The following is a 19,071-nucleotide window of genomic DNA, read 5'->3' on the forward strand; positions in this document are numbered from 1 at the left end:
TGCCACTTCAGTAAGCGGAGGGTGTTCCCATCAGCCCTCTATTTCCCTTTCTACAGCTTCTGAATCACGAACTATCAATGTAGTTGGACAAACAAGACAATTGGCTGTTCCTAGAAGAAGACTCAACAGAAAGTCTGTGGAACCCTCCAAGGGACCAGGTACAGCTGTACCAACACAGGTTCCTAAACTAGTGGCAGCTGCCACTCCAGCAACTGGAGGGGCTTCCCATCAGCCCTCTATTTACCTTTCTGCAGCTTCTAAACCACCAACTCTCAATGTAGTTGGACAAATAAGACAACACTGGTGGCGGATGCCACTCCAGTAACTAGATGGACTTCTCATCAGCCCTCCAATTTTGTTTTTGGAGCTTCTGAATCACCAACTATCAATATAGTTGGATAAAGAAGACAATTGGCTGTTCCTAGAAGAAGACTCAACAAAGTCTGTGGAACCCTCCCAGGGACCAGGTACAGCTGTACCAATACAGGTTCCTAAACTAGTGGCAGCTGCCACTCCAGCAACTGGAGGGGCTTCCCATCAGCCCTCTATTTACCTTTCTGCAGCTTCTAAATCACCAACTCTCAATGTAGTTGGACAAATAAGACAACACTGGTGGCGGCTGCCACTCCAGTAACCAGATGGACTTCCCATCAGCCCTCCAATTTTGTTTTTGTAGCTTCTGAATCACCAACTATCAATATAGCTGGATAAAGAAGACAATTGGCTGTTCCTAGAAGAAGACTCAACAGAACATCTGAGGAACCCTCCCAGGGTCAGGTACGGCTGTACCAACACAAGTCCCTACACTAGCGGTGGCTGCCACTCCAGTAATCGGAGGGGCTTCCAATTAGCCCTCCATTTTCATTTTTGGACCTTCTCAATCACCAACTTTCAATTTAGTTGGACAAACAAGACAATTGGCTGTTTCTAGAAGACTCAACAAAAAATCTGAGGAACCCTCCCAGGGACCAGGTAAAAGTCTGAGGAACCCTTGCCACTCTAGTAACCGGATGGGCTTCCTATCAGCCCTCTATTTACCTTTCTGCAGGTTCTGAATTACCAACTATCAATGTAGTTGGACAAACAAGACAATTGGCTGCTCCTAGAAGGAAACTTAACAGAAAGTCTGAGGAACCCTCCCAGGGACCAGGTACGGCTGTACCAACACAGGTCTCCACACTGGCGGCGTCTGCCACTGCAGTAACCAGAGGGTCTTCCCAACAGCCCTTCCGAGGACCAGGTACAGCTGTACCAACACAGATCCGCACACTGGTGGTGGCTGCCTATACAGTAAGCAGATGGTCTTCCCATTAGCCCTTACAAGGACACAGGTCCGCACACAGGTGGCACTGCCACTCCAATAAACAGAGGAACTTCCCATCACCCCTTCCCAGGACCAGATACGGCTCAAAGAATCATGCATGACCTATTGGCATCTGCCATCTCAGCTATCTGGACAAAATGGTAATCAGCTCTCCCAGGGACCAGGTACGGCTGTACGAAGACCGGTCTTTGCACCAATGCTTCATCTATCTACTGAGCACACCTAAAAGGTATTTCTATTTTTTCAGCCACATTTTTTTACACCTAATTTATAGTTGTTACGTGTTCCCATTCACATAGCATATAATAAATAATAATATACAATAAAATTGTAAAAATTACTGCTCACCATTAAAGGTGGAACCCCATGGAAAAAATGTTTTACTATGTGAATGAGAACATGCAACAGATATAAAGTAGGTATCATCCCAATATGGCTGCAAAAGCGGAAATACCTTTTAGTTGAGCGTCATAGAAGAAGTGCTGCTGCCCCATTCAAGTGGTCACCATTCAAACACCCATAAAAACAGCAGAGGCCGGCCAGCAGACCTGGGCACGGTAGGTGGAGCTGGTAGCAGCGCCACAGACAATCATAGACAATGATGATGGACTATCAGGGCATCCTTGTTGCCAAATCCACCATACTAGGAATAGACTCTCTACCATCTATGAATCCACATTCAAGTAAGCTGTTTTGTCCCTGTTGGTCTACATTTCAGGTCAAACCCAGGGCTATCTCATGAGTAGAAACACTATACAGACCAGAGGACATGTATTTGTCCCATTCCACGTGAAGGACATCACCGATATTGGCGAAGTGACCACTGAGGCCTACAACAGCTGAAGCACTCTGTAGCTCCAGGTCACTCTACAAAAAGGATCTGCATCTCTAGGTCGCTTAAGAATATGATGACTCAGAGAATGTGGAGGAGATATGGAAGGCTCATGGGTCGGGTGGGTGGAATGAGAACCGTTCAGAGTCTCCCCCTACAGGACAGAATATTAAAGAGGAAGAATTTAATGAACATGGGGGAAGCATAGATAGTTCATTTGTAGGGTTGGTGGAATGAGAACAGTTCATACAAACTCCCCCTACAGGACAGAATATGAAAGATTCATAACTCTACAATATGGACCTGTATCTCCAGGTCCTTTAGGAAATTTAAAGCCGAAGAAGGAAGAGGAGGAAAAGCAGAACTTCCCTTTATAGGTGATGTTCTGCTCTAAGATCGGGCAGCACAGAGGCTTAGTAGTTAGAACTTCTGCCTGGCCGCACTGGGATGTGTGGTTCATATCCTAACCAGGATACTGTCTGCATGGAGTCTGCATGTTCTCCCTGTGTTTGTGTGGGTTTCCTCCTACAGCCCAAAGACATGCTGATAGGTTAAATGGCTCCATTCAGTACGCCCAAGATGGCTGCTTCACCTCCTAAGCGCTTTGTCTAAATCACTGATTTATCCCCTTAGCGGGGGGCAGGCCATAAGAAACAGAGGCTGCATATGGGCAGCACAGGTGCTTAGTGGTTAGCCGGGCTCATTGGTTCTAATCCTGACCAGGACACTATCTGTATGGAGTTTGCATGTTCACCCTGTGCCTGCGTGGGTTTCCTCCGGGTACTCCGGTTTCCTCCCTCACTCCAAAGACATGCTACCTCATGTTGGTGGGGCAGCGGTGAGCATAGCTGCTTTCCAAGCAGTTGACCCGGGTTCGATTCCCAGCCAACACAATCTCACAAGATGGCTGCCTCACGTGGTAAGTGTCACATCCCCCTATTCCCATCATGTCTGTATATGCAATGTTCTCTACAGTACTGTGCAAAAGTTTTAGCCAGGTATGAAAAAATGCTGTAACCATAGGGGCCATGTGATCCCTTCCTGGCTATGGCCTGGTCGAGATCACTATGAACCTACAATAGGGGCCATGTGATCCCTTCCTGGCTAGGTCCTGGTTAGAGATCACTATAAACCTACCATAGGGTCCATGTGATCTCTTCCTGGTTGTCTTGGTCGGGGATCACTATGGACCTAACATAGGGGCCATGTGATCTCTGCCTGGCTATGTCCTGGTTGGAGATCACTATGGACCTAACATAGACAGGAATTACATGGCCCCTGGCTATGTCCTGGTCGGAAATCACAATGGACCAAACATAGGGTCCATATGATCCCTTTCTGTCTATGTCCTGGTCGGAGATTACTATAAACCTACCATGGGGTCCTTGTGATCCCTTCCTTTCTATGTCCAGGTCAAAGATTATTTTGAACCTACCATAGGGGCCATGTGATATAAGCGATAAGCGATGGTCAGAGACAATGTGGACAAGATATTAGAGATGGTCAGAGACAGTGCGGACATGAGACGAGAGATGGTCAGAGGCTGCGAACATGATACAAGAGATGGTCAGAGACTGCAGACATACTACAGGAGACAGTCAGAGATGACAACACATTGAAATGAAAACTGTTATCATTTTTTCCGGCCGCTGCTCCCAAACTCAAAAGACCAGATGAGAAAACCAACAACATATCAACATACGAAGCGCAGTTCCAGTAGAATAATAAAAAAAAGTGAAAATAGATTTAAAAGTGACAATCTTTAATTCCAAATGGAAAAAGATCATGTACCAGGGACAATGTATTGAAAATTCCAAACAGTGAAATAAAGGGGAGGGAATGTGCCCTATGAGCACTGACTCACGGCTTACGTGTGTTCTCTGTAGAGCCAAAAAGGTGGAAAGTTGACTCAAACCCCGGGGCTGATAGAGAGGAGCGGTGATGTCAAAAGGTAAATACACAGCTCCCAACCGTTCCAGGCAAAGCCAGATGGAAGTAAGCTGTGTCAAGTCCCGGGGATCCTGGAGGGGACAGGGAGCCCCAGGGGAGGTCACAAAATACTGGAGCTCCATGGATCAATGTGGGGCTATTTGGTCCGGGTATGGAGAGCAGCAGAAGCAGGGAAAGATGCAGAGCTGCCAAATCCATGCACGAGTCAGCAGCTGCAATTGCCAAATGGTATCAAGCAGGTGTCAGGGCTGGGCTCAGCCCTTCCTTCTCTGAGCTGGCCGCTCAGCTGTCGGCTGACACAGATGTGTATAAAATACATTCAAATGGCACAAAGGGTAGTAGTCCAGCTGGGGAGATTAACCCCTTTGTCGGGTCATGTGATCAGAGCCGGCAGAAGCAGAGACTTAAATAGGGATACTAGAGGGTGGGACAACCCTTTAACCATCTATTGGAGAACAATGCAAACAATTCTAACAATAAGAAAATTTTAACAATGACTATATAGGTAAGCTCAAATGTAAATAATAGTGATAAAAGGCACATGATGAATAAACAATCTGATTAAATAAAAACATAATAGACAAAAATTATGCTACAATTTGAAAACCATTAATACCAAAGTATCAGGTCATCTGTGAACAATACGAACCAACAAAAAAACTTCAACAATACAACAATATAACAAGCAATAAAAAATTATGTATTATAAATGTATTAATTCAGTGATTAGTTAAAATTAATAAACATGAATCAATATATATATATAATATATATATATATATATATATATATATATATATATATATATATATATATATATATATATATATATATAAAATGTATAGTAACTCAAGAGAAGAAATGTGTCCAGATCTCATTTCATAATGGCATGAATAGTGTGTTTCTCGTTTAAACCATGGGGAGAAATAGAATTTAATTTATAAATCCACATGGTTTCTCTTTTACACAACGAAATGAATCTTTCATTATCTGTAAGAGACCTCTTTGGTATGTGCTAAACAGCTAGCACTGTCAAAACTTTGTGGTTCTTCTCATGAAAAAAAGAAAAATGGCGCGATACACTGTATTCACCTTTTCCTTTTATAATGGACCTATGATGTTCCTTTACTCTGGTATGTATCATTTGGCCCACATAAAGTAGGTTACAGGAACATTTCAAAACATATCACAAATTAAGTTAAACATGTGATGAATTGTCTTATCGAATAAACATTCCCAGAGCTGTTTGACAGAGAAGATAGACCATATGGAACTGATTGGCAGGTAAAACAACCTCTTTTTTGCACTAAAAGATGCCCACCTAATTATCAAAATAACCTCTTATCTGTGTCGATTTTTTGGACATGGTTTTTGGGATGCTGGGTGCCACCATATTTTTCAACGTCCAAGCCCTTCGGAAGACCACTTGGGGTGCATCAGAAAGATGAGGATCCAAAGTGGGGTCGGACTGGAGGATATGCCAGTGTTTCTTTACAACACTCACAATCGTTCTAAAGTTACTATTAAACCCCGTAATAAATCTTGCACCCTTAGATGGAGGAGTTTTCTTGGGTCTATTCCTGGGATGGCTCTGCAAACGGGATTTATAGGCCTGTGTGAGGAGGTCTTGAGGGTACCCTTTTTATTTGAATTTTTCAGTCAATGTATGGCTTTAAAGCATGTAGTCCTGAGGGTTAGAGCAATTCCTTTTATACGGAAGAAACTGGCCTTCTGGTATTTTTTTTTCCACGCCAGGTAGTGGCAACTAGCATAATAAAGATAAGAGTTGCCACCAACCGGCTTGGAATGATTCCTGGTGATGATGGAACTAGCATCATGTGATAACTCCAGATCTGTAAAAAACAACCGATGGGTGAACCTCAGTCCCAGGTCATTACTGTTGCATTGAGCAACAAAGGACAAAAACAGTTCCCTGTTACCATCCCATATATGGAGCACATCATCAATGTACCTCCCATAATTGATAATATGTCTAAGGAAGGGATTTTTATTCCAAATAAAATGCTCCTCCCACAGCCCCATGGTGATGTTCGCATAACATGGGGCAAAACTAGCACCCATTACCGTGCCCCTAGTCTGCAAGTAGAATATGTCCTGAAAAGAAAAATAGTTGTGTTCTAAACAAAACCTAGTGCCCTCCACCAAAAATTGAGCCTGTCGGGAGTTAATGTGTGCCTCTGTAGCTAAAAAATGATTTAGGCCCCATTCACACCTGAGTGTTTTGTAGCTCAAGCTACAAAACGCTGGAGGGGAAAAAATCAATTATTCTCTATGGAGATGGTTCACACATCCACTCCAAAACGCCTGAAGCTAGAAGCTCCAAAACGTCTGCAGCTCGAACAAGTTCCAGAACTTTTTTTTAGGCAGATTACAGGCATTTTTCTGCTTTTTACATTGGTGACCTTTTGACTTGTACAAAATTGCGGCAATAAACACTGCAAAAATTCGGTAAAATCGCACGACCTTCTGCCTGAAAACGCTACGCTAAGGTGTAAATAGGGCCTTAATGCCCTGAGGTCCACTTCATGGGAAAAGGAAGTGTAAAGTGAGCATACATCCCTTGGTTTCACTGTTTGGAATTTTCAATACATTGTTTCTGGTACATGATCTTTCCATTTGAAATTAAAAATTGTCACTTTTAAATCTATTTGTATGTTTTTTTATTTATTCTACTGGAACTGCGCTTTCTATGTTGGTAAATTAGAGTGCAGACATAATACAGGAGATGGTCAGAGACTGCAGACATAATAGAGGAGATGGTCAGAGACTGCCGACACAATACAAGAGATGGTCAGAGACTGCAGACATATTACAGGAGATGGTCAGAGACTTTATACATAATACAAGAGATGGTCAGAGACTGCAAACATACTACAGGAGAAGGTTGGAGACTGCAGACATAGTACAGGAGACAGTCAGAGACTGCAGATATTAGATGGGAGAAGGTCAGAGACTGCAGACATGGTGCAGGAGATGGTCAGAGGCTGCAGATATAATACAGGAGACGGCCAAAGATCGCAGGTATACTACAGCAGATGGGCAGAGACTGCAGACATAGTACAGGATATGGTCAGAGAATGCAGATATAAGACAGGAGAAGGTCAGAGACTGCAGACATGGTGCAGGAGATGGTCAGAGGCTGCAGACATAATACAGGAAATGGCCAAAGACTGCAATATACTAGAGGAGATGGTCAGAGACTGATTTGTTCCCCCATTAAGTCTTTATTTCCTGTCAGGACAGAAAGTGAGGAGAATTCTCTGCAGTGCAGACCCCCATAAAGAATTATGTCTGGAAATGTGACCCCCGGAGGGCGGATATATAGGACGATGACACCATTTCAGTGGTGGGGGGTGTGGCTTGGACTCCGATGAGGGTAATTCTGGGAAATTTGTGTGTGGTGTACTTTAGCTCTCAAATGATCTTATCACTTCTTGTCCACTCTCAGTCCCCCTCCTGTTGTCACACAGACAGGAAGTGAGGGGAAATCTCCACAGAGGGATTACAAGATTAAAAAAAAAATTGAAACAAATAATTATTATATTATTATTATTATACAGGATTTATATAGCACCGACAGTTTACACAGTTTAGAACATTAGGGCAGACAGTACAATTACAATACAATTCAATACAGGGGGGAATCAGAGGGCCCTGCTCGTTAGAGCTTACAATCTAGGAGGGAGGGTCAAGTTATACAAAAGGGTAATAGCTGTGGGGGATGAGCTAATGGAGAAAATAGTGCAGTTGTTAGATGGAGGCGGGATAGGCTTCTCTGAAGAGGAAAGTTTTCAGGGATCGCCTAAAAGTGGATAAATTTGGAGACAGTCTGACAGATTGGGGTAGCGAATTCCAGAGGATGGGCGAGGCTCATGAGAAGTCCAGGAGGCGGATATGGGAGGAGGTGATCAGGGAGCTAGAGAGCAGGAGGTCTTGGGAGGAACAAAGAGGGCATTTAGGTTGGTATTTTGAGACTAGGCTAGTGATGTAGCTGGGGGCAGAGTTGTGGATGGCTTTGTAACTTAATGTAAGTATTTTGAATTTAATCCGTTGGGCGAGTGGCAGCCAATGGAGGGATTGGCAGAGAGCTGTAGCAGACACTGTGCGGTTTGTAAAGTGGATGAGTCTGGCAGCAGCATTCATGATGGACTGAAGGGGGGATAGTCTATTTAAAGGTAAGCCAACGAGGAGGGAGTTGCAGTAGTCAAGGCGAGAGATAACCAGGGAGTGAATCAGGAGCTTTGTGGTTGGAATAAATAGATGGATGTGTACAGTGCTGCGCAGACCAAAGGGAACGCTAGAAATAGCCGCTAACACACCCTTAGACTAAAGGTAGAAAATGCAAAAAGTATAAAAAGTGTAGCGCTATAACTGGCAAGCATATAAATCAAAAAATGAGTGCATATACACATTAAATGAGTCTAAAGCAAACTAAATGTGATCATAATTGTAAATTACACTCCATAAATGTGCAGTGTTAATCTGTAAACATAATTAAATAAAACAGTGAATGGTAAATCCAATCATCAATAGATGATTAAATAATAACTGATAGTGAAAACAGTAACAATTTCGAAAAACCTAAATTAATATAAAAAACTTGAACAGCAACAGTCCATAATTAAGTTAATGTAGAAAATCGTGAGGACCACCACCAAAAGTCTATGGGGGTAGAACGTAACCCCTAATGGAAATATAACTCTCAAATTCACAGGTGAATGAATCATTTTCAAAGTCACACAGGTAGATCACAGGTTCACAGATGAGTGGGTAATGAGTTTTCAGATTCTGACAGGTAGATCGATACTGAAGGAACCACAGGTGAACAGAGGGTCTACATCAGTGCCAGAACCATCACCAGGGGCATCAGGAGGCTTACCGGAATTCAATGACTTATATGACATACGTCACCCAAGTCACAAAAAGCTGGTTGACCACCTTTTTGTTGGCTTGGAGGAGCTTTGTGGTTGCCTTGGTTAGAAAGGGACGTATTTTGGAGGTTGAGGCGGCAAGCTTTGGAAAGTGATTGGATGTGGGGCCGAAAGGAGAGTCCAGGATAACACCTAGCACGTTGACATGTGGGGATGGGTGGATGGTTGTGCCATTGCTCTTGACAGAGAAGTCAGGGGAAGAGTCACATGGGGGGAGGAAATATTGTAAGCTCAGTTTTGGACAAGTTGAGTTTCGAGGAAGTGTTGTGACATCCATACAGATATGTCTGTTAGTAAGTTAGTGATGCGTGAGGAGACTGATGGAGTTAGTTGAGGGGTGGAGAGATAGATTTGTGTGTCGTCAGCGTAGAAATTATATTGAAAGCTGTGAGAGGCTGACCCAGGGAAGAGGTGTAGATTGAAAATAAAAGAGGTCCAAGAACAGAACCTTGGGGAGCCCTGACGGAGAAGGGAAGAGGAATGGAGGAAGCAGAATTGTAAGTGACACTGAAGGTGCGTTGGGATAGGTAGGATGAGAGCCACTGAAGACCAAGGGAGTAAAGTTTTTTGAGGAGGAGGGGGTGGTCAACCATGTTAAAGGCAGCTGAAAGGTCCAGAAGTAGGAGTACAGAATAGTGTCCGTTGGTTTTTGCACTTAGTAGGTCATTTGTGAGTTTTAAAAAAGCAGTTTCTGTGGAGTGTTCAGGGCGAAATCCAGATTGAAGGGGATCAAGAAGGTTATTCTTAATAAGGTGGTCACTCAGTTGGTTTTAAACCAGGCGTTCAAAGAGTTTAGAGGAAAAGGGGAGCAAGGAGATAGGGCATAGGTTGTTAAGATTGGTAGGGTCCAAGGATGGCTTTTTAAGTATGGGGGTGACCAGTGCATGTTTTAGAGCATTGGGGAAAATGCTAGAGGTGAGGGAGAGATTGAAGATGTGGGTTAGAGAGTGTAGGATAGAGTCAGAGGGCGACCGTAGTGTTTGAGAGGGAATAGGGTCCAGGGGGCAGGTGGTTAGGTGGCCGTTAGAAAGGAGTTTAGCAACTTTGTCTATAGTAGCAGATTTGAATAAGGGGAGTGTCAATTGTACCTGTTGATATGGGGTCTTAACTGGGGGAGATACCTGTAGAGTAGAGATCATCAAATAATAAAACAAATCCCAATTTTTATGTTAACAAAACACGTTTATTTGTAAGAAAAGCATATAGGCACGGTACATGTCATGCAGTACAATAGAAGAATGCGAATTAAACACAAACAAGTGAATTGTCCTTGATGTCTATTGCACATTGTAATATGTCTTTACGTGACCAATTATATTTATCAGGTTGTATTTCATCACCCTGTGCTGGGGACTCACATAAACAATTATCAGTTTGCAGTATATTATGATTCTTGCAGGTGACTTGGGGTATTACTTATCCCCCAATATTTGTTCAGGAGTATCTACCAGGGATAGAGTTTGTGGGTTTGGTAAGCCATCTGCAAATTGGGTTTGAAGGGCGTGCCTTATCTGTAAATATCGGAATAGCATATGGGGGGCAGCTCAAACTCGTCCTTCAGTGATTGGAAATTTCATACTCTGAGTGTGGTAATTACTTGATGTAGGTATAGTATCCCCTTAGAGGCCCAGATGTCAACATCCGGGATTAAAGTCAGTTCCCGTAGTTGGGGATTATGCCACAAGGGTGTGTGTGAGTGGAAGAAGTCAGCATCGGTTCTTTTGAGCGCAATCTCCCATATGCGTTTGTGGTGGGATAGTAGGAGGTTCTGGCTGTCGGCAACCCCTCTACCTCCCTTGCCTCTGAATAGTACTTGTATGGGAGAATGCGTGCTGCTGCCTGGCTTCTTACATGTTAGGGTTTGGTATCTTAGTCCATCTGTTTTGTGGAGATGATAAAAATGGGAGAGTTGGACCGCTATATAGTATGAGTGGAAGTCTATGAGGGCTACTCCTCCTGAGGAGGTTCAGTTTTTGAGAGTGTTATGTCTGCTGAGTCCCCAAATGAAAGTGTTGAGAATACTGTCGAGCATTTTGAAAATTTTTAAGGGGATTAGAACTGGAGAGTGCCAAAACATGTAGAGGAACTTAGGCAACAGGATCATTTTAGTAAGGTTGATCCTCCCCGTCACCCCCAATGGGAGTCGTGCCCAGGATTAACAAATCCCAATTTAATCCAAAAAGAATGAAATGCATCTTAGTCATCTCTATCCTGCAATAAAATAACGAACACTGAAAAATGAACCAACCCACCTCCGAGGTGACCGGCAAGCCCACACCGCCTTCTGCCGTCCAGCCAATCAGTGCCCAAAATTGAGTGACTGACGTTCGCCTGGGCCTATCGCTACCAGGCACTCTCTGACAGCAAAAGGCGGGAAAGCGTGGCGGCACAATCAAACGAAAACAGCAAGGACGCTGAGAAGGAGGCGGGGCCAAGTCACCATGTTTGGTGGATGGTAGCATCACATACGAGGGCACGCAGTGGGCATGTGGTGGGGGGGTGTGTCCTGGCGGTGGTTATTAACAGCTGAGGTCAGGCGGTGTGTACCTGGCAGGAACCGTGTCAGAGAAGGTAAAATGGCGGGAGAGGCGTGTGCAGGAGGGGTGGGTGTAATATGAGGTGTGGGAGGAATGGGGGATTGTGGGAGCTCAGGAACAGAGCATATAAAGGCCAGGTCATATTTATGCTCCTATACATGTATAGAGCCATGACAGGTCCTCTCCCCCTCCCCCCTGTGCACCCACAGTTTTAAAGGGCTCCAACATGGCCAGATGGCAGTTCATCATAAAGACTTCCCTGAGTCACTCTATCCTGAGGGCAGAATTGTGTTCCATACAGAGTTTGAGTTTGAAGGCCTAAACTTAGCCCCTTTGTTTAATCTGTCCCTATCCGGCCTATGCACGAATGGCAGGTTTCTCGTCGATTGGGGTGGACATCATATGAAGTCCTCCTGGATGGAGCCGCGCAGCAGCGCGATCTTTCACTGGCTGCATTCATCGGACACCAATCACAGCAGGTCAAATGACAGTTGTAAACAATGGATGGCTTTTTCTTTCAAGCCATCTATTGTGGATAATTGTGTTGCTAGCAGTGATTGTTCACAGTGATAACATGGTACAGACTGGTCCAATCACAGCCCATCTGTGCCATGTGATCACCTGTGGCCAATCACTGCTAATCACAACAAAACAAATTAAATTAATCGATTTCATTCAGTAAAATGCTTGCACAGAGCAATGAAATTCATTGCTATAAGTAAACATAATATGTACAAAAAAATTAAAAATACTGATTACTTCCCTAGAGTAGTACAATGTTACTATAGTAACATTATAGTGCTCTGGTCAAAGTGTGTTAAAATAAAAATCGTAAAAAAATTAAAAATATATAATAAAAAAAATTGAAAAAAAAATGTAAAAAAAATTATTTACTTTTTTTTTGTACTGTCACCAGTCAGTGTCCCTGATCCTTGCCACACCCGTTATATGATGATGTGTTGCACTGGTAATGGTATGTACATTTTTTATTAAAAAAAAGTAATTTCTTAATTTTCCAAAAAATTATGATAAAAAATGACAACTTAAAAAAACTTCCCATGCCTCTTACTAAATACCTTGGACTGTCTACTTTCAAAAAGGGGTAATTTAGAGGATATGTGTACTGTCCTTGACATTTTTTGGGCCTCAGGAATATAGTCCGTCAGTACATCAGGCTTGATCAATTTTCATATACAGTATATATGTATATACAGTTGTGCTCATAAGTTTACATACCCTGGCAGAATTTATGCTTTCTTGGCCATTTTTCAGAGAATATGAATGATAACACAAAAACTTTTCTTTAACTCATGGTTAGTGTTTGGCTAAAGCCATTTATTATCAATCAACTGTGTTTACTCTTTTTAAATCATAATGACAACAGAAACTACCCAAATGACCCGGATCAAAAGTTTACATACCCCAATTCTTAATAAAGTGTATTGCCCCTTTTAACATCAATGACAGCTTGAAGTCTTTTGTGGTATTTGTGGATGAGGTTCTTAATCTTCTCAGATGGTAAATCTGCCCATTCCTCTTGTCAAAAAGACTCCAGTTCCTGTAAAGTCTTGGGCTGTCTTGCATGAACTGCACATTTGAGATCTCCCCAGAGGTCAGGAGACTGAGATGGCCACTCCAGAACCTTCACTTTATTCTGCTGTAGCCAATGACAAGTTGACTTGGCCTTGTGTTTTAGATCATTGTTATGTTGGAATATCCAAGTATGTCCCATGCGCAGCTTCCTGACTGATGAATGCAAATGTTCCTCCAGTATTTTTTGATAACATACTGCATTCATCTTGCCATCAATTTTGACCAAATTTTCTGTGCGTTTGTAGTTCACACATCCCCAAAACATCAGCGATCCACCTTGTTATATTTTGTGACCTTAAGTTACCAATACAGTCTGCTTATCCATTTAAGGGTTCATGTGTAAAATTCTTGTGCATTTGCTGGGTGTTTCCAAACAAGATATTCTGGCAGTGTCAGCAAGGGTAAGGCTTCTCATAGGGCTAGACAAGAGCAGAGGACCCTAACACTACCAGCTGTGGGGGTAGCAATACTTAACCAGTTGCGGACCACCCCATGCACATATACTGACACTTCCGGGTCTGGGGTGCGCACGCGTGCTGCGATTTCCGCCGGGACCCGCCAATCATTCAGGAGACAGGCAGAACGGTGGTCTGCCTATGTAAACAAGGCAGAGCGCTGTTCTGTGAGACTGGAATGTACTGATCCTGTGTTTCTGCTAACCAGGAACCCGGATCTTTACCTTCCCTCAGTTAAAGCACCCCCCCCCCAGTTAGTAAGTAGGGATGGGTCAAATGGACCCCTGTTCGGTTCGCACCAGAACTTTCGAACACCGCGAAAGTTCAGACCCGAATAACAAACCCCATTAAAGTCAATGGGACCCGAACGTCAAAAATCAAAAGCGCCCATTTTTAAGGCTTACATGCAAGTAATTGGGCATACAATGGTTATAGGGGTCCAGGTCCTGACCTGGGGGACATGTATCAATAAAAAAAAAGTTTGTGAAAAACGTCATTTTTAAATGAGCAATGATTTTTTGATTTTTAAAGTAAAAGCCTAAAAATGAAAAATTCCTTCCAATATAGTGCCTGGGGGGATCCCCTTAGTCTACCTGTAAAGTGGCAGATCTGTACCATGTCTAGAATCTACTGCAGCAATAATTGCTTTCATAAAGCCAAAAAAAGACATTTTCCCTGCAAGCTGCCTTTATTTTGCTCAGCAACAGCTGGGGAGCCAGTGTATATGATGAGGCCACATTGTACTGCACTGGGAACAAGATTAGAGATTTTTTGGATACATTCTGGTGTCACTTTGACTTTGTATAGAAGTAACGGGTGCAGAAAAATTGGTCTTTGGATGTCGGTGGCGCCTTGCCACCGTAACCCTATAGAGGTACTCTTAATGAAAGCAAAAATTGACCTTGCTGTAAAAAATTGCAATGATATGCACCTGTCTAACAGGTGCAGAAAAATTGGTGTTTGCAAGCAAGATGAAACCTATGCCAAAAACATTCTTCCAGATGAAATGATTGATTGAACACCCTCAAAGCTAGGCAGCATCAAAGTCCTGCAGAGATTCCACATCCCAAAAAGACTTATTTAGTGACATCGGCATCAGGGGCTTCATAGCTGGTAATCCAGGACTGATTCATTTTTATAAAAGTCAAACGGTCCACGGAGTCTGTGGACAGACGCGTTCTATGATCAGTAACAAAACCTCCTGCAGCACTAAATGCCCATTCTGAAAGCACGCTGGATGCAGGGCAGCCCAACAACTCAATAGCATACCGGGCAAGTTCTGGCCAGTGGTCTATTCTCATGACCCAGTAAGTCAGTGGATCATCAGCTGGAAAGCTCTCCATCTCTGTTTTGGCCCTGAGGTAATCGTCCACCATGTGATGCAGATGCTGCCAATGGGATGTGGAAGCTGACAGCCCTGGGCAGCGAGGACTAAAAAAAATTCCGAAATGCCTCACTTAGGCGGACGCCTTCTCCAACGCTCCTCTCTTGACCAACAGAAGAGTCAAAACAACATTTTCCACCCCACTGTAACCTACTGGAGTCAGGAAAAACGTTTAATAAAATCCTCTTTAACGTGTCCTCAAGAGCCTTTTGTCTTCTGCGCTCTCTGTGGGGACAGGATGAGTTCTGAGACCTTCCCCTTATAACTGGTCAAGGAGGGTTGCCAACCAGTAATCATCCTTCTCCTTTATGCCATGTATTCATGGGTCCTTTTGCAGGTTTTGAAGTATGAGGTTGCCCATGTGCCTCAAATTTGAAGAGGCTTGAGAATCAGACTCCTCTGGGTCACTCAGGATGACAGCATCTGGAACTTCCTCCTCCCAGCCACATACTACTCCCAAGGGTCCTGAGGTTGGAAAGCCATCTCTTACAGATTGCACTGTCACGGCTCACCATCCTTGTGGCCTCCTCAAATGGTGACAATACAGTGCATGCATCCTTAATGATCAGCCATTGTCGAGGGGAAAAAAAGTCGAGGCGGCCTGAGCCTGTCGTCATGCCGTATTCACACAGGTACTCGTTGACGGCCCTCTGAAGCATGTATAGCTGCTGCAGCATTGACAAAGTCGAGTTCCACCTGGTGGGCATGTCACAAATCAGGCGGTTAACGGGCAGGTGGATTTCCCGCTGAATTTCAGCCAACCGAGCACTGGCTGTGTATGACCGCCTGAAATGGCTACAGACTCTTCTGCCCATCTTTAGCACATCTTGCAACCCTGGTTATGTATTTAGGAAACACTGCACCACCAAATTGAGGACATGTGCCAAGCAGGACACATGTGTCAACTTTCCCTCCCCGGACAGGAGGTTTGAGCCATTATCGCACACCACCATTCCTGGCTCCAGCTGGCGTGGTGTGAACCACCTCTGGGCCTGTCCCTGCAGAGCTGCAAGAATCTCTGCTTCGGTGTGGTTCCTGTCCTCTAAATACACCAGCTGAGGCACTGCATGGCACCTTTTAACCAGACTCTGGGAATAGCCCTTTGAACACTTAAGGGGGTCCCTGATGTTCATAGGACAATTCTGCAGAGGAGGGCACGGAGGTGGCGGACGAGGAAGAGGAGTAGGGGGTAGAGCTCAGAGGTCTGGCATCATCACCACCATCTGTAAGGAGACGTGGGGGCATGACAAGCTGCAGCACCGAGCCCTGTCCTGCATCCTTTCGAGTTGCAAGCAGAGTTACCCAGTGTGCTGTGAACAAAATATATCGTCCCTGTCCATGCTTGCTGGACCACGTGTCAGCAGTAAGGTGGATTTTAGGGCTGACTGCCTTGCCCAACAATGCCAGAACATTCCCTTCCATGTGATGGTAAAGAGATGGAATTGCCTTATGTGAAAAGTGGTAGTGAATGGGAACCTGCCATTGTGGTACAGCACATTGTGCGAATTCATGGAAGGGGGCAGAATCCACCAGGCTGAAAGGCAGAAGTTGGAAAGCCAACAGCTTTGACAAGATTGCATTTGGACGCTGGGCATGTGGGTGGCAGGGACTGTATCTTTTTTTCTGCTGCAGCAGATGGGGCAAAGAAATTTGCCAGCTACAGCCCACAGCTGGTGGTGTGCAGCTGGCAGATGTGCTGCTAGGACCTGGGACACACTGTGCTATACCAACATCCCTGTCAGTGGAGACTGCTGAGAGGTAATGACTCGGTATAGGCCTCGGGTAAGGAGGAGGAGGAGGAGGGACAGATTTGTGCCCCTTTTGTGTGGATTTTAGGTGCTCTTGCCAACGGGCTGAGTGGTTGGACATTAAATGCCTTGTTAAGCATGTGGTACCCAAATGGTTGGTGTTTTTGCCACGTTTGATGTGCCTGAGACACAGTTTGCAGAGCGCAACAGTGCGATCTGCTGCAGATGTGCTGAAAAAGGCCCAGACAGCTGAGCTTTGATGAGTGGGCCGGGAGATAACAGCTGCAGAATGTGATGGAATAGGGTGGCTGCTCTCTACTCTTTCTTGATGTAGTCTTCCTTGGGGTTGTGCCACCTCACCTTCAGTTTACTCCTCTGCTCTATCTGGCACCCAAGTCGCATTTCAGTGAACTTATGCTCGGGCCGAACCGTTCGCACATCCCTATTAGTAAGCACTCCCTAGGAACACATTTAATCCTTTGAAAGTGGATATTTTTTTAGCACTGATCACTGTTAGTGTCACTGGTCCCCAAAAAAGTGTTAAAAGTGTCAGTTAGTGTCCAAATTGTCCACCGCAATGTTGCAGTTCTGTTATAAGTCGCTGATTACCGCCATTACTAGTAAAAAAAAAATTAAAAAAATAAATAAATAAAAACATCCCCTAGTTTGCAGACGCTATAACTTTTGGGTAAACCAATCAATATACGCTTTTTAGGATTTTTTTTTACCAAAAATATGTAGCAGAATACATATTGGCCTAAATTGATGACGAAATTAGATTTTTTACATTTTTTTTATTGGATATGTTCTATAGCAGAAAGTAAAAAATATATAATTTTTTTCAAAATTGTCGGTCTTTTTTGTTTATAGCGCAAAAAATAAAAAACGGAGAGGTGATCAAATACCACCAAAAGAAAGCTCCATTTGTGGGAAAAAATGACAAACATTTTGGGTACAGCGTCGCACGACCGCACAATTGTCAGTTAAAGCGACGCAGAGCCGTATTGCAAGAAATGGCCTGGTCATGAAGGGGGGTAAACCTTCAGGAGCTGACGTGGTTAAAGAACACTGGTCATTATTGTAAACCATGTATAACAATAATGTTATATTCAAAAACAATTCAACAACTTTATTTAAAAAGCAGAATTTCTCCTATACAGATTTAGTCTAAGCAGCTCAATAGACAAACCTGAGAGTTTTCTGGTAGATATGGGAAAAGTCAACTTCAATGAAATCTAATCCCTAATTACAAATTCCTAAATTATATCAAGTCCTATTCCCTTTTAAGATGGAAGAAAGCAAAAGTGACATGACAATGTTGCTCCTGTCCCCTCCTTCCTACTGATTTCTCCTTTGCTTTGCCAAGAGATCTAAATCTTTCAGCAATGAGGAAGTATAATCAGAATTGCATCCAGTAATCACTTAAGGCTGACCCAGCCATTGCATTTTCATAATCCATGTGCCTCTTTCTTAGGAGTGATGCCTCATTTGAAATTTTCCAGCTGGCAAAACTGACACTTGTTTTTCCTGGCTTTGTAACTGTTAGGACTTCTATTTGGATCTGGTTATCTCCTGGTCATCCCAAGCTACATGATCATGAGCAAGCCGATACATACGTACATCGCTCTGTTTGACTTCAATGGCCCAGTGAAGGCGACTTAAGTTTCAAGGCTGGGGACCCGGCTTCAGGTTGTGAAAACAGAAAAAGGATGGTGGCAGGCCGAGAAGATAAACTCGGACGGCAGCAAAACTGGCGAGAAAGGACTAGTACCGTCTAACTATCTAGCGGAAGAAGGGACAAAGGAGAACAAGACGTAAATAGAAGCACTGGGCTCATGGAAAGGTCAGGAAGGCCAGAAAAAAATCATAAAGGGCAGCTACCTTCTTAAAATGGAGCTGTGGGTGGGGCAGAGTGATGATTTTGTGAGTAAGTCACAATTTGCATATCAAATGTGATCAGGCGAGTGTAAGAAACCATAAGATTCCTGATATTCAATGTAAGAGCAAGTTAAACTTACATTCAGCCTACAGGCAGTGGCGGCTGGTGAAGTTTTAGGATGGGGGTGCAAGACCCCGCCCTTCCTTTTTGACCTCTCCCACTTGGTGAAAATGGGCGTGGTTTCAGTGAAATAGTGGCATGGCTCTAAGGTAGTGTGGTTAGCGTGTGAGATGAATGAGGGATGGAGGGAGAGGGAGAGAGGGATGGAGGACAGCAGGACCAGATCCTACAAAACAACAGAAATATGTGTATTCTAGAAAGTTTAACAATCAGCAGATAAAGATACTCCAAACACCT

This window comes from Aquarana catesbeiana, linkage group LG02, assembly GCF_042186555.1.
Source record: "Aquarana catesbeiana isolate 2022-GZ linkage group LG02, ASM4218655v1, whole genome shotgun sequence".
Taxonomy (NCBI): domain Eukaryota; kingdom Metazoa; phylum Chordata; class Amphibia; order Anura; family Ranidae; genus Aquarana; species Aquarana catesbeiana.